This window comes from Pogonomyrmex barbatus, unplaced genomic scaffold (assembly GCF_055798465.1).
Source record: "Pogonomyrmex barbatus isolate J1 unplaced genomic scaffold, ASM5579846v1 scaffold4, whole genome shotgun sequence".
Taxonomy (NCBI): Eukaryota; Metazoa; Arthropoda; class Insecta; order Hymenoptera; family Formicidae; genus Pogonomyrmex; species Pogonomyrmex barbatus.
This window is the reverse complement of record NW_028297138.1, coordinates 2737491-2764560: the sequence shown is the minus strand read 5'-3', so window position 1 is coordinate 2764560 and position 27070 is coordinate 2737491. Positions and strand designations below refer to the sequence as shown.

Here is a 27070-nt window from a genome sequence, read left to right as displayed (position 1 = left end):
CTTTCTACCATCAACAATTAAATCTTATAAAATAGCTTTGGGGGTCATGATACAGAATGCCATGCTCAAAAGAAAAAAAAATTCTGCCAACGTCTATCAGTCTTCAAAATCATCTCTGATGCATCTTACTCCCACCAAGCATTATTATCAGCAATTAGTTATCAATTAATCTCAAACTCTCTAAAGATATTTTAGTAGTACCACATGATTTAACTCATAAGAGTCAATGTACATAAATGGCGTACATCTTCACGACCAAATGGAGATCGATAAAATAAGGATCGGGAATGCATCAAAAAAGTATATGTACACATGTATTTGTACATTTTTTTGACAAGGACAGAGTGTATCCGAATGTGTCAAGGAGATAATATCCGAACATCTGGCCACTCGGTAGTTAACTTCTAGCGTTTTGTATTGGATACATATCTAAGATAAATCCTTTCAATTCCTTAGTTTTAAATGACCATATTTAAATTTATCTTTTTTTACCATATAGAAAGAAAAGAACATATGCATCGTAATAATAATACAATTATTAAATAATTAATAATTAATTAATATAAAAATAGAAATAATAACAATAATAACAAAATAACAACAACAACAATAATAATAATAAATATATATATAATAATGTTTAGCATATAGGTATAAACATTAATTAAATTAATTATTCTCCCACCTTCAATATCTTTAATATATGTTCCGATACGTTCCGATACGTTCGAATTTTTTTAAAAGAAAGAATAACTACACTTTTTGTTTAAATGACTATTATGCAACTATTAAAAACAAATGTAATTATTTGAAATAATTTTACTAGAAATATATATATATTAGAATACACAAAACAAACAAACAAAAAAGGTAGAAAAACAAATAATTATAACTTACATTCTACTTTTATTATAATTAATAGATAATCATGTCAAATTAGAAGACTGTTTCTTATCGCTGCACCAGGAAATTTTCTTTTCTAAATTTCAAATATATATATATATATTTTTTTTTTAATACGTCACTTAAGTATGCATGCTATGAAAAACAAGCCTAAAATATAAATAAGGAAACTTAGGAAAAACTAAAAAAATTAAGATTCTTTTCTTTTCTTCTTTTTCACATTAGAAAATGCAATAACATCTATCGAAAGAGAAGAATCATTACTTTTCAATGCAAATATCGTATACCTCCGATATTTGTCTAAGATGGGTGTTACATCGTGTCAACTACACGATCCTTTTCTTTCGAGAATTAGTTATTAATATTTAGTTAAATAAACAAATAGATGTTAAATATCTTTTCTATTGAGAAAAACAAAATACCAGGAAACAGGATGCTGAAAATAGACAAACACGTAGACTCTGGGTAACGCAGATAATCCTTACAATTTTGGGAAATGATAAGCAGGCTACGGACCACACGGATAGCAATAACTAGAATATCTTTACACTATTATTTTTGTTCTCGGGAAACTGAAAAATGGTAAACACGTGGGCCCCCCGAGCCACGCGGATAATCCTCACACTATTATTTCAATTATTGAAAAACAGCACGTGTGCAGTTGGTTTTCCTCAACAGAATTATATATATATATATATATATATATATATATAAAATGCCCTTTAAGGATATAGCATTCAGTTGGTCAATCAATCAGCAGTCGATCAGTCTATCAGTCCTTCAATCTGTCAGTACAGTTCTGTATACTCAGTACCGTACTCAATACCATACTTGGTACATTATTTTCTGATTTCGAGCGAAAGATAGTTACTACAAGTGATCAAGGGTTTTCTAATCCGATGCCACCCCTTCACTTATCGTTGTCTCACTAGTATAGTAAGTTCTTAAGGGGATCCTAAAGCGAAGGAATGAATTCCGATGGCCGCCCATCTCACTCTAACTCATCTTCTAAAATTACATATACAAATCTAATATGTAATGTGCGTGCGTGCGTGCATGCGTGCGTGCGTGCGTGCGTGCGTGTGCGTGCGTGTGTGTGTGTGTGTGTGTGTGTGGGGTAGATATCTCTCCAATTGTTTACAAATAATGCATTAGTAATAATCGGTATCATCTGGACATACATTTTTGTCAGTAACATCAGACGCTTCTGATTATAATTTACATCAGTATCGTCCAAATAGACGCTTCTGATTTTTATTATTCGAATCATACTGTATATAAAATATCGAATGGACTTCTTATGAGAATGCAATTGATAATTTCTTTCATGTCTCTCTAATTATTTACATATAATTTATTTCTAATAACCAGTACTATCAGAACTGTTAGACGCTTTTGGCGTTCATTTTATTTTGCAACCATCAGAACAGACGTTTCTGATTATAATTTTTATCAGTACCGTCCAAATAGACGCTTCTGACATTGACGAAACACTTTTCATCATTGCATTAATTATAAGAATATAATTGTGGATAAAATAGTTATGAAAAGAGCGCTTTCTTCCGAGCATATAACTTCGTGTCACGCTCTGTCTCGATTCTAATTGTTTTGACCATACCGCAGCGGATTCACGTGTGCGAGGCACGTACACAAAAGAAACACGTACATGTGCGCTTGGCGGTCGGTAACTTGGGTTGGCCGAAGAGAATAGAAATATCATCTTATGACGCCCTTGCCACCTACTTCCGCTGCACCGTTTGGCGCGCCCGCCGCCGTCTACCGAGAAAGCAGACGCTTATATCACGACCAGTGTGGTAACTTCCGCCTTCCCCGCCACATTGTGTCAAGCGGCCATTCCTCGTGCCAGCCATCGGACGCGCAGACAGCCACTCTAGCGGAGGGAGAGAGAGAGAGAGAGAGAGAGAGAGAGAGAGAGAGAGAGAGAGAGAGAGAGAGAGAGAGAGATCCAGGTATCATCGCGGTCGTTCGTGTCATGCGAGTGCGTGACCGCGCCCTGTGTAGCGTCGAGTGTCGCGTACGTGCCGGGTTCTGTGCTGTGTCGCGATCATGTCTGTGTCGTGCGACCACGTGCGGCGTTCCGCACCTGTTGCGCCGGATGCTCGCCGCCGGATCTCGCTCTCCGTGCGCCTCCACGTCTCTCGCCTGCGTACGAGACGCTGGTGCGCCATTTTTTCTCTTTCGCTCGCGTGTGATCGGCTGGTTCTCGCTCTCTTTCTCGCTCGCGTGTGTGCTGCCTTTCTTTCTCGCTCGCGTGTGATCCATCGCTCTTTCTCTCGCTCACGCGCGGTCGGCCATGTGATTCTCTCTCGCTCGCGAGCGGTTGCTTTATTCGCGATCAGCGTGCATCTCATCTGCGTCCGTGTCTGTTCCGTTCCATCTTATTCTGTGCTTTATCCGCGTTCTGCACCATCGTCAAAGTTCCGCGTCTTATTCGCTGCGTTTCTCTTTCGCGTACTCTCCATTTTACCCGCGTCCGCATTGCGTTTCATTCTTGTCCGCGTTGCGTCTTGTCATTCGTCTGCGTCGCGTCTCTTCAGTTTTAATTTGCGTTCTGCGTGCGGCAACTGCCCGCGATTCGCGAACGTTTCCGCGTGGCCCCGCAGTCTGCGTTTCCAGGCGATCCGTCACTTCTTTCGCGAGCGATCTTTTCAGTGTTCCTTTTTCTGTTTGTTTCAGTCTTGTTTCTAGTTTCGAACGTTCCTTCGCGTCCGCGGTGCTCTTGCTGGCATTATACGTTCCGCAAAATAACATTTTGTCACGCGCATTCCTCGTGTTCGCGGTGCTCTTGTTGGCATTGTACGTTTTCGAATTCCTTTTGTCTTGTGATATTAGCTGTAAGCCGTATAAATATCGCGTTCGCATTTTTGTTTGTCAAACAATTGACTGTTCTAGAAATTATTATCCGTTGTCTGTCGAAAGAAACGAGACCGAGTCAGAACTTCGCGAGACGTTGCTGGCGATGGTCGAACTTCAAATCGTGATGGTAAGACTCAGTTTGCTTTGCAACCTTCCTGCTTCTCCGACTTTTCAGGGATCAGCCGATCTATCTTCCTGGCAGAGATAGCAGTTTCAGCCCAAATCATAGACCGGCAACGCATATTCCACTATAAATTGGTGACCTCGACGTTCGATCCTCGTCAGCGCGTTATTCTGTCTCATGTGTATCTCGCGGCGCGAATCTCTTTATTCTCTTCTTTGCGTTTTTTGCAGCCGACCAGTGTTTCTGTGCAACCGTGTCCGGTGTTCAAGTCAGTGCGTGTTCTGTGTCGTCAGTGCCCATTTGTGTCTAAAATGATGGACCGCTCTCCGCTGCGTCCAGCTCAGCGCAACGACAACTCAGCACTCCAGCCTCCGCCGCAACGCTCTCATCGCCCGGGAAGCCCACCCAACGAGGCATCCTCGGTCTTCCGGCTTTCTGCGCGGAGCAACTCGCACATGCCTGATCTTCAAGACAGTGACGTCGAATCTATTAACAGCTGCAGGCTGTCGCCTTTCTGGAAGACCAACTCAGATCTCTTCCAGATCGAGTCGGTTTTCGCCTCGAGTCGTATCCGCTTAGACGATCCCAAGTATCACCTAGTCATCAGTGCTCTGGACCCGGAATCTCTGGCGGAGGTCTCCGATATAATTCGTACTCCGCCTGCCTCGGACAAATATACCTTTCTCAAAGAAAACATCACTCGCCGTTTCATAGATTCCGCTGATCGCCAGCTGCAGAAACTATTCAACGAGTTCAAACTGGATGACAAAAGTCGCAGCTCCTGCGCCAGATGCGCAGCCTCTCCGAAGACAAGGCCTCGGAAGAAATTCTCAGAGTCAAGTGGCTTTCTGTCCTGTCACCCAACGCTCAGCGCTTCTTGAAAATATTCAGCGCTCCCAACCTGGATGAGCTTGCCGTCGCAGCGGATCATTTATTGGAGGGCAGCAACAGCTCTTATTATTGTGATGTCCACGTCGTATACTCGTTCTTCGTCGTCAGCCAGACGCATTCAGGCACAGTCAACCAACCTCGACAGTCTGACAGGTCTGTTGGATCTGCTGGAAATCAAGAGCTCCTTGGCGCAGCTCATTTCATTGATTCGTTAGCTCCAGTCCAGACCGGTCTCTCCAGTCTCGCACTTCAGCAGGTCTCGCTCACGCTCGCGGTCAAGAGCTTCTTCACCTGCGCCTCAAGGCATCTGCTACTATCATCAGCGATTCGGTACTGCGGGTCAGCGATGCACCACACCCTGCTCTTTTAAGGTCAATCAGTCGTTAGAACAGCCGTTAAACTAAGCCGGCAGCTCAGCATCTGAAGCAGGCGAGTAGCAATCATAACAGCGCAATCGCCTTGCCTTCTACGGAACTCCGGTTTCATATCTATGACAACTAACATCAAATTCCTGATTGACTCTGACTCCGCTATCTCTTTGATGCCGAAACGTCTCATTGCCAGACCGCTCAGGCCATCCGACGCACACGGTTTGTACGCCGCAAACGGCTCACCTATCAACACGTTCGGCGAGAAGATTCTGACCGTCGACTTCGGCCTTCGTCGAGCTTTCAAATGAATTTTTGTAATAACTGACGTTCAATCAGTCATCATTGGAGCAGATTTCCTCCATCATTATGGCCTAATCCTGGATTTAAAAAAGCGAGTTCTACGGGACGCTCTTACCTCGCTCTCCAGCAAAGGCAATCTCGCCGTGACTTTTGTTTTTGGGATCTTTTCTGGTCTGTCCGGTTTGTCTCTGGACCCAATCGCATCAAGCTATCAGGCTCTCGTCAAGGAATTCGAGAATCTTGACAGAGCCAAGCCTCATTTTCCATCAGCCTTAGCCCACGTCGAACACCACATCGTGACGTCTGGGCCTCCGGTTGCCGAACGAACTCGCAGACTTGTAGGCGAAAAACTCAAAGCTGCACGCGAGGATTTCGAATGGATGCTGCACCATGGGATTATCCGCCCTTCGAGCAGTCAATGGGCCAACTACATGGTTGGCAAAAAGAAGGGTGGTTGGAGTGCCACAGGCGACTATAGACGATTGAACGCCCAGACAGTGCCTGACAGGTACCCGATTCCTCGCATAGATGACATACTTCAACGTTTTCACGGTAAAAGCATCTTTTCAACTCTGGATGTTGAGCGAGCCTACTTCCAGATTCCGGTCGCTCAAGCTGACATAGCCAAGACAGCCGTCGAGAATGCCTTTCATGTCAACGGGCGAAAGTCCACTGCCACAACCATAGCACTCCAACTAAGATCACTGTGCCGGATGGACGCTTCAATCATGTCCACTAGACATCATCGTGTTGCCTCAGGTAAACGATCTTAAGTACTGTCTTACAATAATCGATCGTTTCACAAGATAGCCAGCAACGATTCCGCTCAAGGACATTCAGGTGAGCACAATGGCCACAGCGTTTTATGGTAGCTGAGTCTACCAATTCGGCAGCTCATCATAACCACGGACCAAGGCACTCCCACAGTTCGAGTCGGCTCTCTTCTCAGCCCTCGCAAGAATGGTTGGAGCGCGGAGGACCCACTCTACTCCGTACCATCAATCGAACGGAATCATCGAATGTTGGCACAGGACTCTGAAGGCGACCCTGATGTGCAACCCGGACCATGGCCACAGCTATTACCTACTGTTCTGCTTGGCCTACGCTACTGCCGTCAAGGAGGATCCAGGCCTCCCCGGCTGAGCTACTCTTCGGCACGTCTCTCCGCATTCCGGATGAGTTTTTTGTCACCCAAGATCTCACAGCTGATCCGCAGGAATTTCTTCCAGCACTCAGAGACCACATCAGGTCAATCACGCCTATGGCCCATCACATGAGGCCACGCCACTTCGTCCTTCAGGACCTATCCACGTGTTCAAACGAATGAACTCGTAAAGAGGCCCTATACCGGAGACTCAATGACAAAGTTTTCGTCATCCTTGTCAACGGGATGAAGAAGACGGTCTCAGCCGACTATCTCAAGCCAGCTTATCTGACATCTACATTAGAGTCAGCGCATCTTCCTAGTCAACAGCATCTACAGTTCCTACCAAAAGGGTACACTTTTTGTGCCCTTCCCCACCGGCGAAGATCACTGAGAGGGGAGTGACTGTGGCGCCCCTCACTTACTTCCGCTGCGCTTACGCGATTCCTTGTGCCAGCCATCGGACGCGCAGACAGCCACACGTCTAGCGGAGGGAGAGAGAGAGAGAGAGAGAGAGAGAGAGAGAGAGAGAGAGAGAGAGAGAGAGAGAGATCCAGGTATCATCGTGGTCGTTCGTGTCGTGCGAGTGCGCCCTGTGACCACGCCCTGTGTAATGTCGAGTGTCGCGTACGTGCCGGATTCTGTGCTGTGTCGCGATCATGTCTGTGTCGTGCGATCACGTGCGACGTTCCGTACCTATTGCGCCGGGTGCTCGCCGCCCCTCTCGCTCTCCGCGCCCCCACTTCTCTCGTCTGCGCGCGAGATGCTGGTGTGCCGTTCTTTCTCTCTCGCTCGCGCGTGACCGGCTTGTTCTCGCTCTCTTTCTCGCTCGCGTGTGTGCTGCCTCTCTTTCTCGCTCGCGTGTGATCCGTCGCTCTTTCTCTCGCTCGCGCGCGGTCGGCCATGTGATTCTCTCTCGCTCGCGAGCGGTTGTTTTATCCGCGATCAGCGTGCGTCTCATCCGCGTCCGGTCATGTCTGTTCCGATCATATTTGTTCCGTTCCGTCCCATCTTATTTTGTGCTTTATCCGCGTTCTGCGCCATCGTCAAAGTTTCGCGTCTCATTCGCTGCGTTTCTCTTTCGCGTGTTCTCCGTTTTACCCGCGTCCGCGTTGCGTTTCATTCTCGTCCGCGTTGCGTCTTGTCATTCGTCTGCGTCGCGTCTTTTCAGTTTTAATCTGCATTTTATTCTGCGTGCGGCAGCTGCCCGCGATCTCCTGCGATTCGCGAGCGTTTCCGCATGGTCCCGCAGCCTGCGTTTCCAAGCGATCTGTCACTTCTTTCGCGAGCAATCTTTTCAGCATTCCTTTTTCTGTTTTCTCTTTGTTTCAGCGCTTCTAGTCTCGAACGTTCCTTCGCGTCCGCGGTGCCCTTGCTGACATTGTACATTCCGCAAAATAACATTTTGTCACGTGCATTCTTTGTGTTCGCGGTGCCTTTTTTGGCATTATACGTTTTCGAATTCCTTTTGTCTTGTGATATTAGTTGTAAGCCGTGTAAATTGCGTTCGCGTTTTTGTTTGTCAAACAATTGACTTCTAGAAATTACTGTCCGTTGTCTGTTGAAATAAACGAGATCGAGTCAGAACTTCGCGAGACGTTGCTGGCGATGGTCGAACTTCAAATCGTGGTGGTAAGACTCAGTTTGCCTTGCAACCTTCCTGCTTCTCCGATTTTTCAGGATCAGCCGATCTGCCTTCCCGGCAGAGGTAGCAGTTTCAGCCTAAATCATAGACCGGCAATGCATATTCCACTACAATCCTACTCTCTCGCATCGAAGCGCCGTGAGTAGAGAATAGGAATATCGTTGTACTCTCTCGCGCTTGCGACGCGTATGAGAAGGAAATAGAAATATTATCGTACTCTTTCGCGCAGTATGCGCCGTGCGATAATCCAGCGTCTTTTGATTATTGTTCATTATTGTTAACGTAGTATAGTGAAAGAATTAAAAAGAATAAAAGACATTAACAATGCATGAAGAGAAAAGAAAATCGTCATATATAATTGTATATAATTTTATGTATAAAAATTATAATTGTGTAATAAATAAGAATGTCTATGAAATTTTCTCAGTATAAATGTATAATATATGTTTCGAAAATCTTTAAGAAATTCACAGTTTTGAGTAATTACTTACAATTTCGACAAGACATTTATTGAACGATAAATGAAATAATCAAATTATATTATTTCTTCTTTCTCTCTCCTTTTTGTTTGATATGAGCAAAAATATGCGCTTGTTAAATTTATAATTAATTATCTGAAATATAAATTTTCTATTTCTAAGAGTCGGAATATACGAGGGTAAAAGTTTTGAGCCTAACATAGAAACAAGTATTTTTTCGGTCAAATATAATTTTATTTTTCAACATAATCTCTTTTTAAGTCGATATACTTTTCCCATCGATACTCTAACCTTTTTAATCCCTCCAAATAGTAGTTGGCCTCTTGCTCCGCAAAATAGGTATTTACGTATGCGATGACCTCCTCGTTCGATGAAAATCTCTGTCCTCCAAGCGAAACTTTAAGCTTAGGAAACAGGAAAAAGTCGCTGGGGGCCAGAGCTGATGAATACGGTGGGTGATCAACCAATTCGAAGTGCAGTTCGTGAATTTTGGCCATGGCGACCGCCGAAGTGTGAACAGTTGCGTTGTCTTGATGGAACAACACTTTCTTCTTCTTCAAATGCGGCCGTTTTTTTGCAATTTCTGCCTTCAGCTTATCAAATAATGATACGTAATACGCTTCTCTTATTGTTTTATTTTTTTCAAGATAGTCGATACACACAATTCCGTGACTATCCCAAAAAATAGTCGCCATTACCTTCCCAGCTGATGAAACCGTCTTCATCTTTTTCGGAGCAGGTTCACTCTTTGCAGTCCACTGTTTTGACTATTCTTTTGTCTCTGGAGTGTAGTGGTGGATCCAAGTTTCATCTACAGTTATGAATCGACGCAAAAAATCTCGTTTCGCTTGAACCGCTCCAACAGGACCTTGGAAATGTTCATTCGAATTCGTTTTTGGTCCAAAGTGAGCAAGCGCGGCACGGATGGCTTGCGCATATCCAATTATTCATTTAATATATGACAAACGCGTTCTTTCGATATGCCCATAGCCTCTGCTATCTCTCTAACCTTGATTCGACAGTCGTCCAGTACCATTTGGTGAACATTTTCGATGTTATCAGCGGTGGTCGCCGTTTTTGGCCGTCCCGAACGCTCATCATTAGCCAAGCTGGTACGACCACGTTTAAATTCAGTTACCCATCTTTTTACGGTGGCAAATGATGGGACAGAGTCCCCGTAAACAGCGTCCAACTCGATTTTAATTTGCGCAGGTGTATTGCCTTTTAAATGTAAGAATTTAATCACGGCACGATATTCAATTTTTTCCATTTTTACAAAAACACTGACATCGACTGACACAAACGACTGTCAAACAACAATTGAGCATCCAAAATGGCTGAAATTTTCACAAAAGTCTTTCAAAGCATATATTATTGTAGTACTAGAATGGTTTTGACGAGTAACGTCATCTTCATGTTAAGGCTCCAAACTTTTCAGACTACCCTCGTATACAATAAGATTGTAATAAGAAAATAATTTTGTACTTATTCTCACTCATTTATTAGACACATAGATTCTTCAGTTATTATAATTTTATAAGTAATAAAATATAAGTAAAATATAAGTAATTTATGAAGTAATAAAAATGAAATAATAAATTTAAATTATATAACAGGTCATTATGAGTATTACAAATAAAGCATATAACAATTTTTGAATTTTTTCATACATTATTTTCATATCTGTAACGGCTATGTAATGGCAGGGCGGTTACTTGTAGGATAAATATATATATATATATATATGTATATATATATATATATATATATACACCTGGTTTATTTATTCTGCGCTATCTATCCTGCTTGCACGCACACCGCTCGCGCTATTTCACTCGCTTGCCTGTACACCGCACGCGTCGTCTCGCTCATGCTATCTCTCTCATGGTGCCCCACGCGATACCGACTCCCCACCGCCGGACCAACGGCACACAGTGGGGAACGCCGGCCGGGTATATAAGCCCGGCCGGCCGAGATATTGAGACTAAATCCCATCCTGCGATCCGACTCCTGACACCGACCTGACCAGTACCTACTACCTCTCGGGGCCAAGGTTTCGCTTGCCGGCTTTTTGCTGGGTTTTATCGGTTTTCTCTACCTTTGGACTGAGGTTTCGCTTAGCTCTGTCGGATTTCGCCGACTTCTGTCACCACTCCGCGGGCTGAGGTTTCGCTCAGTTCTATTGGGTTTCGCCAGTTTCCGTTGCTAAGGCAGGGCTTGATGTGACATTCGGCCCTGCTCGCAATACTTCGCCGTCCAACCTGATTAGCTTGTAAGTGCATGCGATAGAGATTAAGTCCACTAGTCACAAGCCGGTAGCTCTAAGTTCTTTAGTTGTAACCACGCCATAGTCACGTGTAAATAAATCGTTATCGACCGCATGCCGCACCTGTCTTGCGCTTCTCACCGCCTTACGCCAACCGCTTTGCGTCTCCGCTTTGTTACCAGCGACACTGCGACATCTTCGGCCCTGCACTGCTCTGTATCTTTCTCTAAATAAATGATCTTTTCGCTGTAACCTGTGTTTGCGTAAGCTTGAGTCTCCCTTCCTCTCGAACCTGGACACCGAGCCGATCCGAACGTCGAGCGAGGTGACCGCGTTACATCTGCTTACTCTTTTTAATTCATATTATATATATCAATAATAACGAGCGGCGGCCAGGTAATGTCGAAGACACTCGACGACCGCACGGTGCATGGAGCGCGAAAGAGTACGATAATATTTCTATTTACTTCTCATTACGATAATATTTCTATTTACTTCTCATACGCGTCGAGAGCGCGAGAGAGTACAACGATATTCCTATTCTTTACTCACAGCACATCGGTGCGAAAGAGTAGAATGATTTCTGTTCTCTTCTGCCAACCCAATGTTGCCGAGCGCCGACCGCACATGTATGTGCCTCGTCTTGCGTGTGTATGCCTCGCAGCGGTCGATTTCGAGAAATAAATTTATCCGAAATAAATTTGATGTGCGATAGTAAACAAGAGAATGAATTATGTAATAAATTGTATATGTAACAATGCAATGAAGTATAGTCCTTTTCGCAAATGTCTGTATATGCACGTTTTGTTAACTATTTCAATCGTGCATACATCAAAAATATCAGAATCAAAGATAGTCAACAGAATTCTGCATTGGTATTATATTTACATTTTAATAATATTTTATTATTAATATTATTATATGTATATATATATATATATATATATATATATATATAATAATATTAATAATATTTATAATAATATTTATAATAAAATATTATTAAAATGTAAATATAATACCAATGCAGAATTCCGTTGACTATCTTTGATTCTGATATTTTTGATATATGCACGATTGAAATATATATATAATATGAATATATATATATATATATATATATATATATATATATATAAAATTACATATTATTATTGGACGTTACAAATATATAATATATATATATATTACATATTTGTAACGTCCAATTATATATAAATTGTTCATAATTTTAAAGATACACCCGCATCATGATAAAAATTCACAAATATCCAGCGCCATAACGTTTTTATTTTGCAAATAAAATGTTATTAAAAATTTTTTTATTAAATATAATTAAATTTTTCAGACATCAGTCGTATATTTCATGTTGTAAGAAAAATAAAAAAAAGAAAGTAGGAGTAGATAGCATCTCCTAACGGAGAGTAGCTGCGGATCGAACCCGAGCTCTTCGCATGGCAACTCTGACACATTGCCACTCTACCAATGCAGAATTGCGTTTTGACTCTAATATTTTTGATATATGCACGATTGAAAGAGTTAACAAAATGCATATAGACATTTGTGAAAAGGACTATACTTTATTGCATTATTACATACACAATTTATTACATAATTCATTCTCTTGTTTATTATCGCACATCAAATTTATTTCGGATAAATTTATTTCTCGAAATCGGCCGCTGCGAGACACATGGAAGACGAGGCACATACATGTGCGCTTGGCAACATTGGGTTGGCAAAAGAGAAATCATCCTACTCTCTCGCGCTCTCGACGCGTATAAGAAGGAAATAGAAATATTATCGTACTCTTTCGCGCTCCATGCACCGTGCGATCGTCGAGCGTTTTTGATGTTACCTGGTCACCGCTCGTTATTGTTGATATATATAGCATGAATCAAAAAGAGTAAGCAGATATGGAAATAATGTATGAAAAAATTCAAAAATTGTTATATGCTTTACTTGTCATACTTATAATGACCTGTTATATAATTTTATAAGATTATAATTGATTAGTTGATTTTATAAGATTATAAATGATTAGTTGATTTTATAAGATTATAATTGAAGATTATAATTGAAGAGTCTAATAAATGAATGAGAATAAGTACGAAATTATTTTCTTATTACAATCTTATTGTACCAGGTGTATGCATAAGTTTTTTCCGGTTTAACTAAGAGATGTCGCCAGCGAAAAGTACGCAGCGTATTAATTTGACACATACATCATTTTGTTCGTCTGACATTTAAAACTACAAACACACACAAGTTGAGTCCGCCAAAAACTAGCGTCTTTGTTTTATCGTTCAGTGATCATGTCGAGTTTTGTGCCTGAAAAAAAACATTTGCGACACGCATTGCTTTTTTTATTTAATCAAAAGAAAAAGGCTGTTGAAAGTCATCGTTTGCTGGTAGAAACATATGGTGAACACGTTCCATCGATTAGAACATGTGAGACATGGTTTCGACAATTTAAAAGTGGTGATTTCAATGTGAAAGACAGTGAGCGCTCTGGTAGACCACAAAAATGCGAAGACGAGCAATTGCAGGAGTTATTGGATGATGACCCAACTCAACGGCAATTAGCAGAAGCATTACATGTATCACAAGAAACAATCAGCAGACATTTACGAGCAATGGGAAAGATCAATAAACTCGGTAAATGAGTCCCACACGATTTGAATGAACGTCAAATGGAAAATCGCAAAGTCACTTGTGAAATGCTGCTTCAAGCCACGAAAGGAAATCATTTTTGTATCGAATTGTGATGGGTGACGAAAAATGGATTTATTTTGAAAATCCTAAGCGGAAAAAATCGTGGCTTTCACCTGGCGAAGCCAGTCCATCAACACCAAGGCCAAATCGCTTCGGCAAGAAGACCATGCTCTGTGTCTGGTGGGACCAGAGCGGTATTGTGTATTATGAACTCTTGAAGCCCGGCGAAACCGTTAATACAACGCTATCAAATCAACGCCAATAAATGATTAATTTAAACCACGCATTAATCGAAAGACGACCGGAATGGGCCAGAAAACATGGCAAAGTGATTTTGTTACATGACAATGCGCCGTCTCACACAGCAAAACCAGTGAAAGACACCTTGAAATCGCTTGAATGGGATATCCTTCCGCACCCGCCGTACTCCCCAGACCTGGCGCCATCTGACTATCACCTCTTCGCATCAATGGGGCACGCGCTCGCAGAGCAGCACTTCAGCAATTTCGAGGAAGTTGGAAAATGGCTCGACGCATGGTTTGCCACAAAAGACAAGCAGTTTTTCTGGCATGGTATTCATAAATTACCTGAAAGATGGGCGAAATGTGTAGAAGCCGATGGCCAATATTTTGAATAAAAAAAAAATTAATTTCCCTTGAAAATTACGTGTCTTTTTTTACTAAAAAACCGAAAAAAACTTATGCATACACCTGGTATATATTCCAACTCTTAAAAATGGAAAATTTATTATATTTCAGATAATTAATTACAAATTCAACAAATTACATATTTTTGCTTATATCAAATAAAAAGAAGAGAGAAAGAAGAAATATAATTTGATTATTTCATTTATCGTTCAATAAATGTCTTGTCGAATTTGTAAGTAATTACTCAAAACTGTGAATTTCTTAAAGATTTTCGAAACATATATTATACATTTATACTGAGAAAATTTCATAGACATTCTTATTTATTACACAATTATAATTATTATACATAAAATTATATATAATTATATATAACGATTTTCGTTTCTCTTCATGCATTGTTCATGCAATGTCTGTTTATTCTTTTCAATTCATTTGCTACTACGTTAGCAATAATGAATAATAATCAAAAGACGCTGGACCATCGCACGGTGCATACTGCGCGAAAGAGTACAATGATATTCCAATTCTGTATTCACGGCGCACAGAGTAAAATGATATTTCTATTCTCTTCGGCCAGTCAACATGCCGAACGCCGAGCGCACATGTACGTGCCTTGTTTGTGTGTATATGCGTGTGTGTGTACGCCTCGGTCCTATATTATAGCGGCCGATTTTGAAAAATAAATTTATCGGAAATAAATATGATGTGCGACAGTAAAAAAGAGAATAAATTATATAATAAATTGTGTGTATAATAATATATTAAAGTATAGTCCTTTTCGCAAATATGTCTGTTGTATGTTTTGTTAACTATTTCATTCATGTATACAATAAAAATATCAGAATCGAAACGATGACTAACGAAGTTCTACGTTGGTAGAGTGCAGTGTATGAGACTTTCTGTGCGAAAAGCTGAAGTTTGATCCCCAGCCACTTTCTGTTAGGAGATATGCTATTTGCTCATAACTTCTTTTTTTTATCTTTCTTACAACATAAAATATACGACTAATATCTGGCAAATTTAATTAGAATAAAAAATTTTTAATGATATTTTATTTGCAAAATAAAAACATTTCTTTTCTAAGTTACAATTTATACATTTGCCTTATACGTTATGCAAGGGAGAAACACGATGTCTTATTTCGACGAATATAACAGTTTTGCAGCTTTATATGTACAAAATGATACAGTTCCGCACTTCGAATTAGTTTAAAGAACAATATTGAGCAATACTTGTAAAATTATAATTAAAAGCCTAACAAAAAAGATCTAAGCATCAACAGTATGCGTATAATTATTTCTCATTTCGACGACATTGTCCGTCTTTCTTTTCGTATATTCATCCTTGTCTTTCATCAGGATCAGATTGCAATGCTGTGATTTTATGATAGATGGCTTCGGATTGTAATTTTACAAGCTCAGTATTGTTCTTTAAAGTAATTCAAACTGCGGAACTATATAATTTTGTCCATACAAGACTACTGTAAAACTTATATATATATATATATATATATATATATATATATATATATATAATAGGAATTTATATATATATATATATATAATATAATAGGAATTTATATATATATATATATATATATATATATATATATATCTAAAGTAAAAACACAAATTATATGTTGAATGTTTTATTGAAAATACTGATGGGATTATCGATACATTACAGCCGGCATCTTTGAATTGGCTTTACAGATTACAAAATTCTTTTGTGCAATTGAAACACAACACAATAATACAAAAAAGAAGTGCGGGATGGTCGATTTCAATAAAAAATTAATTCACTTTATTCTAGCAAGCAAGCTTATTGAACGTTTTATCGATCCCATAGATCGTTTATCTTTATCTTTCCTCTGCAACGCCATCTATTGCAAGATCTGTCAACTGCAATTACTGCTCTACTTATCACTTTACATCTGCGCCAAGCATATATAATATATACGCGTAAAATCATACACAATCTGTTCAAGTCTCAAACTTTTTTTCTAAGCTTCCAATCATAAATCCAGAAATATACGAAAGTAGTCTGAAAAGTTTTAAGTCTTAACATGAAGATGACATTACTTGTCAAAACCATTCTAGTACTACAATAGTATATGCTTTGAAAGACTTTTGTGAAAATTTCAGCCATTTTAGACGCTCAGTTATTGTTTGACAGTTTGTTTTTATCGTTTGTGTCAATCGATGTCAGTGTTTTTGTAAAAATGGAAAAAATTGAATATCGTATCGTGATTAAATTCTTACATTTGAAAGGCAATACGCCTGCGCAAATTAAAATCGAGTTGGACGCTGTTTATGGGGACTCTATCCCATCATTTGCCACCGTAAAAAGATGGACAACGGAATTTAAACGTGATCGACTAGCTTGGCTAATTGATGAGCGTTCGGGACGGCCAAAAACTGCGACCACCGCTAACATCGAAAATGTTCACCAAATGGTACTGGACTGGTCGAATCAAGGTTAGAAAGATAGCAGAGGCTATGGACATATCGAAAGAACGCGTTTGTCATATATTGACTGAAGAATTGGATATGCACAAGCTATTCGCGCGTTGGGTGCCGCGCTTGCTCACTTTGAACCAAAAACGAATTCGAATGAACATTTCCAAGGCCCTGTTGGAGCGGTTCAAACGAAACGAGTCAGATTTTTTGCGTCGATTCATAACTGTAGATGAAACTTGGATCCACTACTACACTCCAGAGACAAAAGAACAGTCAAAACAGTGGACTGCAAAGGGTGAACCTGCGCCGAAAAAGGTGAAGACGGTTTCATCAGTTGGGAAGGTAATGGCGACTGTTTTTTTTGGGATAGTCACGAAATTGTATATCGACTATCTTGAAAAAAGTAAAACAATAACGGGAGCGAATTACGCATTATTACTTGATAAGCTGAAGGCAGAAATTGCAAAAAAACGGCCGCATTTGAAGAAGAAGAAAGTGCTGTTCCATCAAGACAACGCACCTACTCACACTTCGGCGGTCGCCATGGCCAAAATTCACGAACTGCACTTCGAATTGGTTGACCACCCACCGTATTCACCAGATCTGACCCCCAGACTTTTTTCTGTTTCCTAAGCTCAAAGTTTCGCTTGGAGGACAGACATTTTCATCGAACGAGGAGGTCATCGCATACGTAAACGCCTATTTTGCGAAGCAAGACGCCAACTACTATTTGGAGGGGTTAAAGAGGTTAAAGTATCGATGGGAAAAGTGTAAAACGACTTAAAAGGAGATTATGTTGAAAAATAAAACTGTATTTGACCGAAAAAGTACTTGTTTCTATGTTAGGCTCAAAACTTTTCAGACTACCCTCGTAATATTGTTTATTCATTTAATCCGAAGTGCGGAACGTACTCATTTTGTATATATGAGCTATAGAATTTTTATTAAGGAAACGAAGATCTGATGTAATAGCTGTACGAGCTAAAATTACGTGAATTTAAAAATTTTTTTCTTATTTACTTGTTAAATCGATTGTCCCATATATTCTTTTTGTGCGTATTTTAATTGCGTGAAAGGATTTTGCAATCTGTCTAAACCAATAAAAAGTTCTTTGGTGACACTGTAATGTGTCGATAATTCCTGTCACTTTAGGATCCCCTTAAGTATCAATTTCGGGTCTCTTCTTCTACATAGTAATAATTTGTTATTCCGGGTTTTTTTCTGCACTTAAGCACCACTAATTTGTTATTTCAGGTCTCTTCTTCTAAATTGGTGAATCTTTTTTTCCTACCTATCCTACCTTTCGTCGTGATGCCTCTAGGATTATTTATATTACAGAAGGCCCTGAAGATTCATGGTCACCGAATAAATTGGTGAATCTTTTTTCACATTCTCTTCCTCTTTCCTTAAATATGCCTCATCCCTTTCTTTATTTATTCACGTTTTCTCGTTGTAGTGAACCGATCAAAAGCACCGAAAACTGCTACGATCTAACCGCTCTCTCAAACGTATTCTGCGATGTTAATTCTCATCTACATAATTCCCATCTGTACACTTATTGTTAATCTCAGGATGAAACATTAATATTGATAGGTTAAGTTGAGACTAAAGAATTATTATTGTATGACCAGGTAGGATCACCGTTTAAAAATTTTAATTCTAACATTCACACGCCTCTTATCGAAATTCTACCCGATGCTCTCCGGGGAGACCATTGTAACACCCGCGTTATCACATACACACACCATTACACACATACCATCTCTCTTTAGATCATGATGATTTTTATGTATATTTTTATGTTCATTAAAGAATTAATTTCAATTTTAAATTTTGTCCCTTTTTTTGAACTTTCGTTGACTTCCCGCCATCCCATCGCATCGAAGTCCTTGGTTAAAAGAATTAAATTTCTTGACTTAAAGACGACCGACGGGTGTCTACGCCACAGTGTCAAAGCGACTCCTTATCGCTGACCCAGTGCCGAAACATATCAGTGCATTTCGATTCGGGGATCACACTTTGACACTTGACCCTCGAGAAAGTACCTGTTCGTTCTTCCGAGCCCATTCGTACTTCATTCTTAATTTCTTAATCTTCTAATTTTTTTGGGCTGGACGTAACAATAAAAATTGTGATTTCTTTTATTTACGTTTAGATATTAAACTAACTTTTAAAGTTATCACTACAAAATCATCAGTTCAATAATTAACTGTAAACCAAGAAAGATAATTTTTATATTATCATCAAGTTAGGTCTAAATCACCATCAAATTAACCAAACAATGAAAAGTTCATGAAACAGTTCATGTTACATTTATTATTATTTATCGTAGCTACTGTATAGTATTAATTATATGCTAATTATACAGAAATAATTGCGTTTCAATTTTGTTTATAAATAAATAATTTGCTTAAAAATTTTATATATATATATATATATATATATATATATATGTGTGTGTGTGTGTGTGTATTAATTACATGTTTAAAAAAGCATCGATTACATGTTTAAAAAAGCATTTGAAATTTTATATATTACAAAGATTTGTCAATCCTAAAATTAAGAACATGGAGAAAAGTCACCGATATAGATTTCTTAAAAAGACATCGTATTATATATATTTGGAAATTAAATCTTGCACTTAATTAATACTGATAAAAACATGATTTATTTATATAATTAAAGAAATAAAAACTCATAATTCATATATCTTTGATTTGTTTTTATATAAAATCAAAGACAGATTTTTCACTTGAAAATAAAAGTTTTATGATTTTCTTTTACAAATTACGTATTTAAATAATAATTACTATTATTGATAATATTAAGTCATTACGTTATTTATTTGTGACTTTCCGTAAGTATCTTATTTATATTTCCTTATTTCTTCATAATACGACTTTAAATATAAATCGGGATGTAACATAAATCTATCTAGCTGTTGATAAGATGGATATTATAAAACATGATAATTTAATTTAACGTAACTTTTAGAGTTATATTTACTTATACCTATAAACTTGCCCTACGAAATAGCATAAAGGAAAATAAATATAATTTATTAATTTATTTTATGATTAATTCCTTTACTATATCTGAATTCTGGCATCAATACTTACTACAATATATCAATTTTAGGATTCATCTTTTTAAATGTTTAATTTTTCTTATCTTAAAATCGAAATTCTTATCGAAAAAATTGATTATTATAAAATACAAAACAATATTATAAAAACTGCTATATCCGATAGAAGACACTTTGTAGTTTGTATTTACGAGGGTGGTTTGAAAAGGCAAAAATGAAAATTACTTAATTTTTCGAGATAAACCTTTTTTATTTTTCAACGTAGTTTCCTTTTAGGCTTATATACTTTGTCCAACGCTGCTTCAGTTTGTTGATTCCTTCCGAATAATATGATTGGTCTAACTGTGCAAAATAGGCATTCGTTTCTGCAATCATCTCTTTGTTTGAATGGAATCTTCTTCTCTGAAAGAGAAGAAGGGAAGGTGTGCGTCACGGCGGGGCCCGACCACGAACCAGTCGTGAAAACTCGTAATTATTTTGCGAAAAAATATCACCTCAGCCAGGAATCGAATCTGGATCTCCTGCTTACCGGGCAGGCATTTTATCCCTTCGATTACCGAGGCATGTGATAATATTTATCACAAATAACGTGTTTAGAATAACACGTCAACAATACAATGATACACATATATACATATATTACAATATACATATATACATGTATTCTCTCGAATCCCGGTACACGCTGCACATTTTTCCGCTTTGGGGAATAAATAATAGTCCGAGGGAGCCAAATCTGGAGAAATGGAGAATAGGAGGGATGCGGAACGAATTGGAACTGTAACTCCATCAATTTTGCGGTCACAACTCCGAAGGAGTGAGCTGATGCGTTGTTGTGATGGAAAAGAACTTTCTTGTGGTTTAATCATGGATGTTTCTCTTGCAGCTCAGTTTTCAAACAATCCAATAATGATGAATAATATTCACTTGTAATAGTTTTATCCTTTTCCATATAATCGATGAATATTATTCCTTGCGAGTCCCAAAAGACAGTCGCCATAATTTTCTTGGCCGAAGGAATGGTCTTCGCCTTCTTTGGTGCAGAATCCCCGCTGACAACCCATTGTTTGGACTGTTCTTTGGTCTCATGTAGTGATATATCCATGTTTCGTCCACAGTGCCTAAAATCCTGTGGATTCCGCTAGAACAGCTACAAACATTCCTTGAAACATTTCACATGATTTCGTTTTTGGTCAATTGTGAGCAATCGCGCACTCATCTTGTAGATAACTTTTTCATACTAATGTTGATGCAAAATATTATGTACCCGTTCACTCGAGATGCCCACAGCACTAGCAATCTTATGCACCTTGATTCTTCTATTCCAGTATCATATCATGGATTTTATCAATGATTTCTGGAGTAGTAGTCTCATCCAGAATGTTCAGCATCTGTACTCATCACTTGTACTCATATGGCCACTTCGAAACGTTTGAAACTATTTATAAACTGTTCTAATCAAAGGTGCAGATTCACCATAATGTTTATCAAGCTTTTTTTTAGTCTCTTGAAGCGATTTGCCTTTCATAAAGTAATGCTTGATCAACACACGAAATTCTCTTTCATCCATTTTTTAGAAATTACTCGATTTCTTCGATTCAGACAAACGCCAAATACAAAAAAATAGATCGATCTGGCTGAAACTTGTGTGTTTTTGATGTTACTAACTGAAAATAACCTCGATATACACCAGTGATGCTATCTTTCTGACTTTGCACGGACTTTTCAAACCGCCTTCGTATATTTCCAAAGTTTTATATTTAGCTTTTGTTTAGCTTATATTTAGCTTTTGAAAATATAATACAAGCAAAATAATAGTATCGGCGACTTTGCTATAATAATTTCAATGTTAAAAATATAATATTAATCTATTTCATTTAAATATTTTTTGTTACGATTTAAGAAAAAAAGTTTTCTTTTAGAAACATTTTGTTTCTTTACGTATTCGTATTCCTGAAATCATTAGGTCAGATGAAAAAAATACCAAACATATAATTTTAATAAATAATTAATATTATTTATTGTTTATATTTGTGGTTCCATTTTTTAATATTTTTTTATAACTTTGGATATTAAAAATAAGGAAATATAAAGAAGATAATTAGAAAACTACAAATAAATAATTTAATGACTTAACATTATCGATAATGTAGTCATTATTATTTAAATACGCAATGTGCAAAAGAAAATCGTAAGAATTTTATTTTCAAGTGAAAAATCTGTTTTTGATTTTATATAGAAACAAATCAAAGATATATGAATTATTGGTTTTTATTTCTTTAATTATCTAAATAGATCATGTTTTTATCGATATTAATTAAGCGCAATATTTAATTTCTGAAGATATATATAATACGATGTCTTTTTAAGAAACCTATATCAGTGATTTTTCTCTATATTTTTAATTTTAGGATTGACAAATCTTCTTTGTAATATATAAAATTTCAAATGCTTTTTTAAACATGTAATCTTTTAATATATATATATATATAATTTTTAAGCGAATTATTTATTTATTAACAAAATTGAAACGCAATTATTTCTGTGTAATTAGCATATAATTAATACCATACAGTAGGTACGATAAATGACAATAAATGTAACATGAATGTCGTTATTACGATAATAATGCGATAATATGGTTTCGCGTTTCCTGAACACAGTTTTGCCTAGTCAATATTGAGGGTGGTCGGTATATAACCATGGGATAAATCCAATCCCTGATATTACACGTAGACACGTGTATAGAGAAATGCGTACAACACCAGTAACGAGCGAATAGCGAATAAACATTGTGGGTACACGACGAGAACGCTGTTAAATAATCACGTTAATTGTAGTGGATTCTCTGCTCTCTGTAATGCAACTGCAATAGCCTGCAATAGTACGACTGTTCTACTCTGTAAACGATATCAACCATGCCACTTAACGAAATTATCTAATTCTTGCATGCGATGACTAATTGACATTTTATTTTTGAACAACTTTAAATGTACATTTTTAGAGAAAAATAAAGATTACCTATTATGAAACTATATATAACTGTAATATATATAACTGTATTATTTTATAAAAAACAGAATCTTATTTTTTGTAATTGAAAAATTTTTTTAAATTCAGAGAATTTTTAAATAGACTTTTTCATGGGCGCGCGCGCGCAAGTGTGTATGATGAATGTATGTGTGTTTAAACATAAAAGTTTATTTCACAATAATATTTATTACAATAATTGTTATAATATTCGATGTATCAATTATATATCTATGAAATTCTTTTATCTGGTGTAAAATGATTTTTTTCTTCTAATGATTCAGCTTTTAATGTGATGCGGAAATTTATGTTTAAAACTTTGACGTGAAATGCGAAAATGTACGTAGCCTTAAATACGCATATAAATTTCAAGATGGGAAAGGAAAGAAAAAAAAGCGGGGCGAAGGAGGGAAAGAGAGATGAAAACGGAAAAGGAAAGAGAGAGAGAAAGAGAGAGAGAGAGAGAGAGAGAGAGAGAGTGTGTGTGTGTGTGTGTGTGTGTGTGTGTGTGCGTGCGTGCAGTTTTAGAATCAAATAAATAAGAAAAAATGTGACCTATTTTAATGTGACCTTCCTTTATGAATTGACTTTAAATGCAGTCTGCGTAATCTTCTATTTAAATATTTCACAACTTGATCTTTTACCTTTTTCAGTTTAAAGTATTTTATAACATACGTTTTAATGTTCAAACTAATTTTTATATTATGAGTATTTTATTATTTTTATATTAACAGTAAGTCATGAGATAAATGTTTACAGATCAAAGAAATGTTTAAACGCAGAAATAGATAATATAGATATTTTTCGATCAGGGTAAGTTCTTTGATATTTAATTTAATTTATATAAAATATTGTATTTAAATGTTTTCGTTTTTTCTATCAACTATGTATTGTTATTATAACTTAGATTTGAAACGTTAACGTAAAACAAGAAGCATTTTTATAATCAATAGTTTATTTTATACAATAATATTGAAAATACTTTATTACTCCCAGTAATTTATTGCAAAACATTATTTTTATTTATTACATACACATATAGTGTATATAATCTACAGCAAATTATTCATGTAAGGATGTTCAATAATTATTATTATATTTCTTATCTGCGAGAGTTAAAAAATATATAATAAAAAATTTTATTATTTTGCAATTTTTTTTTAATATTTAATGAAGAATTAATGATTAAAGATTGCCAAATAAGCTCGCTCTGTTCTGATAAATGCAAATGTGCAAATGCCAAATACGTCTAATTTTATGCGCGTTTATAGTTATAGTTAGGAACGCGGTAAGATGTTTGGAGATATAATTTACAAATATGTGCTAGATTATAATTACTGTTTATTTACTACTTATAATTAATTAAAGCCACTCTATCAGTACACGAATGATGTACTATGAATTATCAAACATTCTATACATTCTATACATGATTTATTTTTATTGTTACTAGTGATATTAGTGATATTAGTGATATTAGTGATATTTAGCTCTTTGTAAATAAAATAATTATTATTTATCTTACATATTTATCTGTATAAATAATATGCAATGTATTACAATTGTCTATGCATATTTTTGTGTATGTATGTCTAGTAAAATTTTTTATTTTTTTTAAATTCTACTTTATTATCTTTTATCTTACACTATGCATTAAATATTAATGCAATAATTATTACGTTAATAATTATCTTTACTTTTTTTATAGGAAACTGAGCTTGCAAGTGTATTGAAAGCATGTATTGAAAACAAAGTGCTTTATTATGTAATAATATCTTAAGTAAGACTGTTAATAATGTTGCGGAAAACAAGCACATGGTAAGTAATAAAGCATAGTTTATAGTACAAAAGAAAATTGAAGATAGAAATTGCGAATTTCGTAAGATCGTGATACTGATAGAAATAAAACTTGAAGGGCAGAGTAACCCTCAATTCAATTCAATTCGATTTTTATTAATTATTTCTAGACAGATTATACGCAGATTATAGTTATTGAATGAAACTACACTACTGGATGTGCCGAACTGGATGTTCTGAAAGTTTTAATTTTTCATCAAATTAGAATAATTTGAAGAAACTTCGTTATTTTTAATAAATAACGAAAATATTTAAATTATAACAAGTTTATAGAAATATATAAAACTGGAAAATTTAGAAAATATTATTATATGATTTTAAAATAGGATTTGACATTATTGAAAAAATCCTGGTATCCAGGATTGGAATATTACGAAAAATGTTGTTTAAAGAGGATCTTTTGCGATCTATAAATACAACATCGCCGTGCGCATACTCCAATTTCGATCTAATTAGCACGTGCTGCACATGTAGAAAATTTCAAAAGCGGTCAATTCTAAGGAAAATCGATACATATTTTCAAATGTAATTGATTATTAAATAGTAAAACATTCAATAAAGTAAATAATTTATATGTGATATGTGATGAAAAACTATTGTTTAACTATATTTTGTTTCATTATGTATAAATTTATAAATGAAAGCATATTTTATAATATTAAATTAAATTCTGTGTAAAAACATATTTTATATACATATATTTATCATATTTTATATGTATACATATATATATATATATATATATATATATATATATGTATACATATAAAAAAAATATATATATATATATATTTATTTATATTTTATATATATATATATAAAATATAAATAAATCAGTGCATGATTTTAAATTCATCATAATTTTAAATTTTAATTAATATATATATATTTGTTATATGTATATAACTATATATATATATAATTTTATATATAATATATATATATAATTATATATATATATATATATAATAAATATATATATTAATTAAAATTTAAAATTATGATACTATTCTATATAATGTGTATTAGGAATGTGTTGAATATAATTTTGATAAAACATTTATACGTAAACGCGCGTGCAGTAATGTGTACAATATGTGCGTGTGTGCATCCATGCGTATGTGTGTGTATGTGTGTGTCTATGAATTGATATTTATCTGATTTTATAAATTATATTTTATAATTTAAATTACATGTTTATATATATTTTGTACTGTATATCAGAGAAAACCGGAGTTTATTGACATAGTTTTTATAAATTCGGTTTTAGAATTTTTTAAGTAACTAAATTATTTCAATTGACTTTCTCTATATTTTTATGTTAAGGACATTTCTACATACTATATATTTTTTTGTAATAAATACGAAATAAAATACGAATGTAAAATACGAAGTGCTGTATCATACTTAATTTGATAGGGTGTAAATTGTTATACATCACGATCTAAATAGCTACATGACAAACTCTATATTACATCAATAAAAATATAGTAACCGTAAAAAATAATTGTATCCGTGTTGGAATTGTTAAAACAATCATCAATATGTTCATAAATCATAATTAGTTAAATATATCAATAGTTGTTACGCGTAGTTTTAAAGAAACATGTATAAAATAGAAAGTTACTTAAATTTTATTATTAAATTTTTGTTTCTGTAAATAATTATTGCTATTTATAGCATAATAAGTTACATGTATTCATATGCGCGCGAGAACAAGTATCAAGCTTATCTCAAATATAAACCAATATAGCATATCTCTATATACTTTTATTTGAATCATTTCATTATTAAGTATCATACATTATCATTGCACAAAATAGCATATTGTATGAAAACAGGAATTTTCTTTTTAATTAATAATATATAATTTCCTTTCTCATGATGAAGAATATTAATACAAATTTTTGTTCGAAATATTGGGCTTTTCTTCTAAATCTAACTTTTCTTTTTTCTTTTATTGCAGTATTTGTTCAGTTTAAGCAAAATTAGGATAAGGTATCTAGTATAAAAGCGATATTTTGTAATAACTGTTCTTATTTTTTTTCATAATAAATACGGAACACAATGATAACAAGCTTCGACTTCTTGTACTCTTTATGTATAATTATTAAATTTATAACAAGAATATTTGCAAGTATTTATAATAATATTTTACATATTTTGCAAAATTTAAATATTTTAAGATTCCACATAGCTTAAAAATATTTCGCAATTGCATAGAAATAAAAGATAAAGAGTTATGTCTTTAAATCGTTTCCGGTATTTTAGAGG

General features: G+C 35.8%; 1 protein-coding gene across 10 annotated transcripts in view; it reads right to left on the bottom strand.

The window, feature by feature from the left end:
* LOC105431144 (uncharacterized) overlaps window positions 1–27070 on the bottom strand; it is a 458217-nt gene that overhangs the window by 430459 nt on the left and 688 nt on the right. The window contains exon 2 of one of the 10 annotated variants that reach the window (XM_089081294.1): window positions 14100–14302. The exons of the other annotated variants lie outside the window; for them this stretch is intronic. The gene's annotated coding sequence lies outside the window, so the exon portion shown is untranslated. The remainder of the gene's footprint in view (window positions 1–14099; window positions 14303–27070) is intronic. 10 annotated transcript variants of the gene reach the window in all.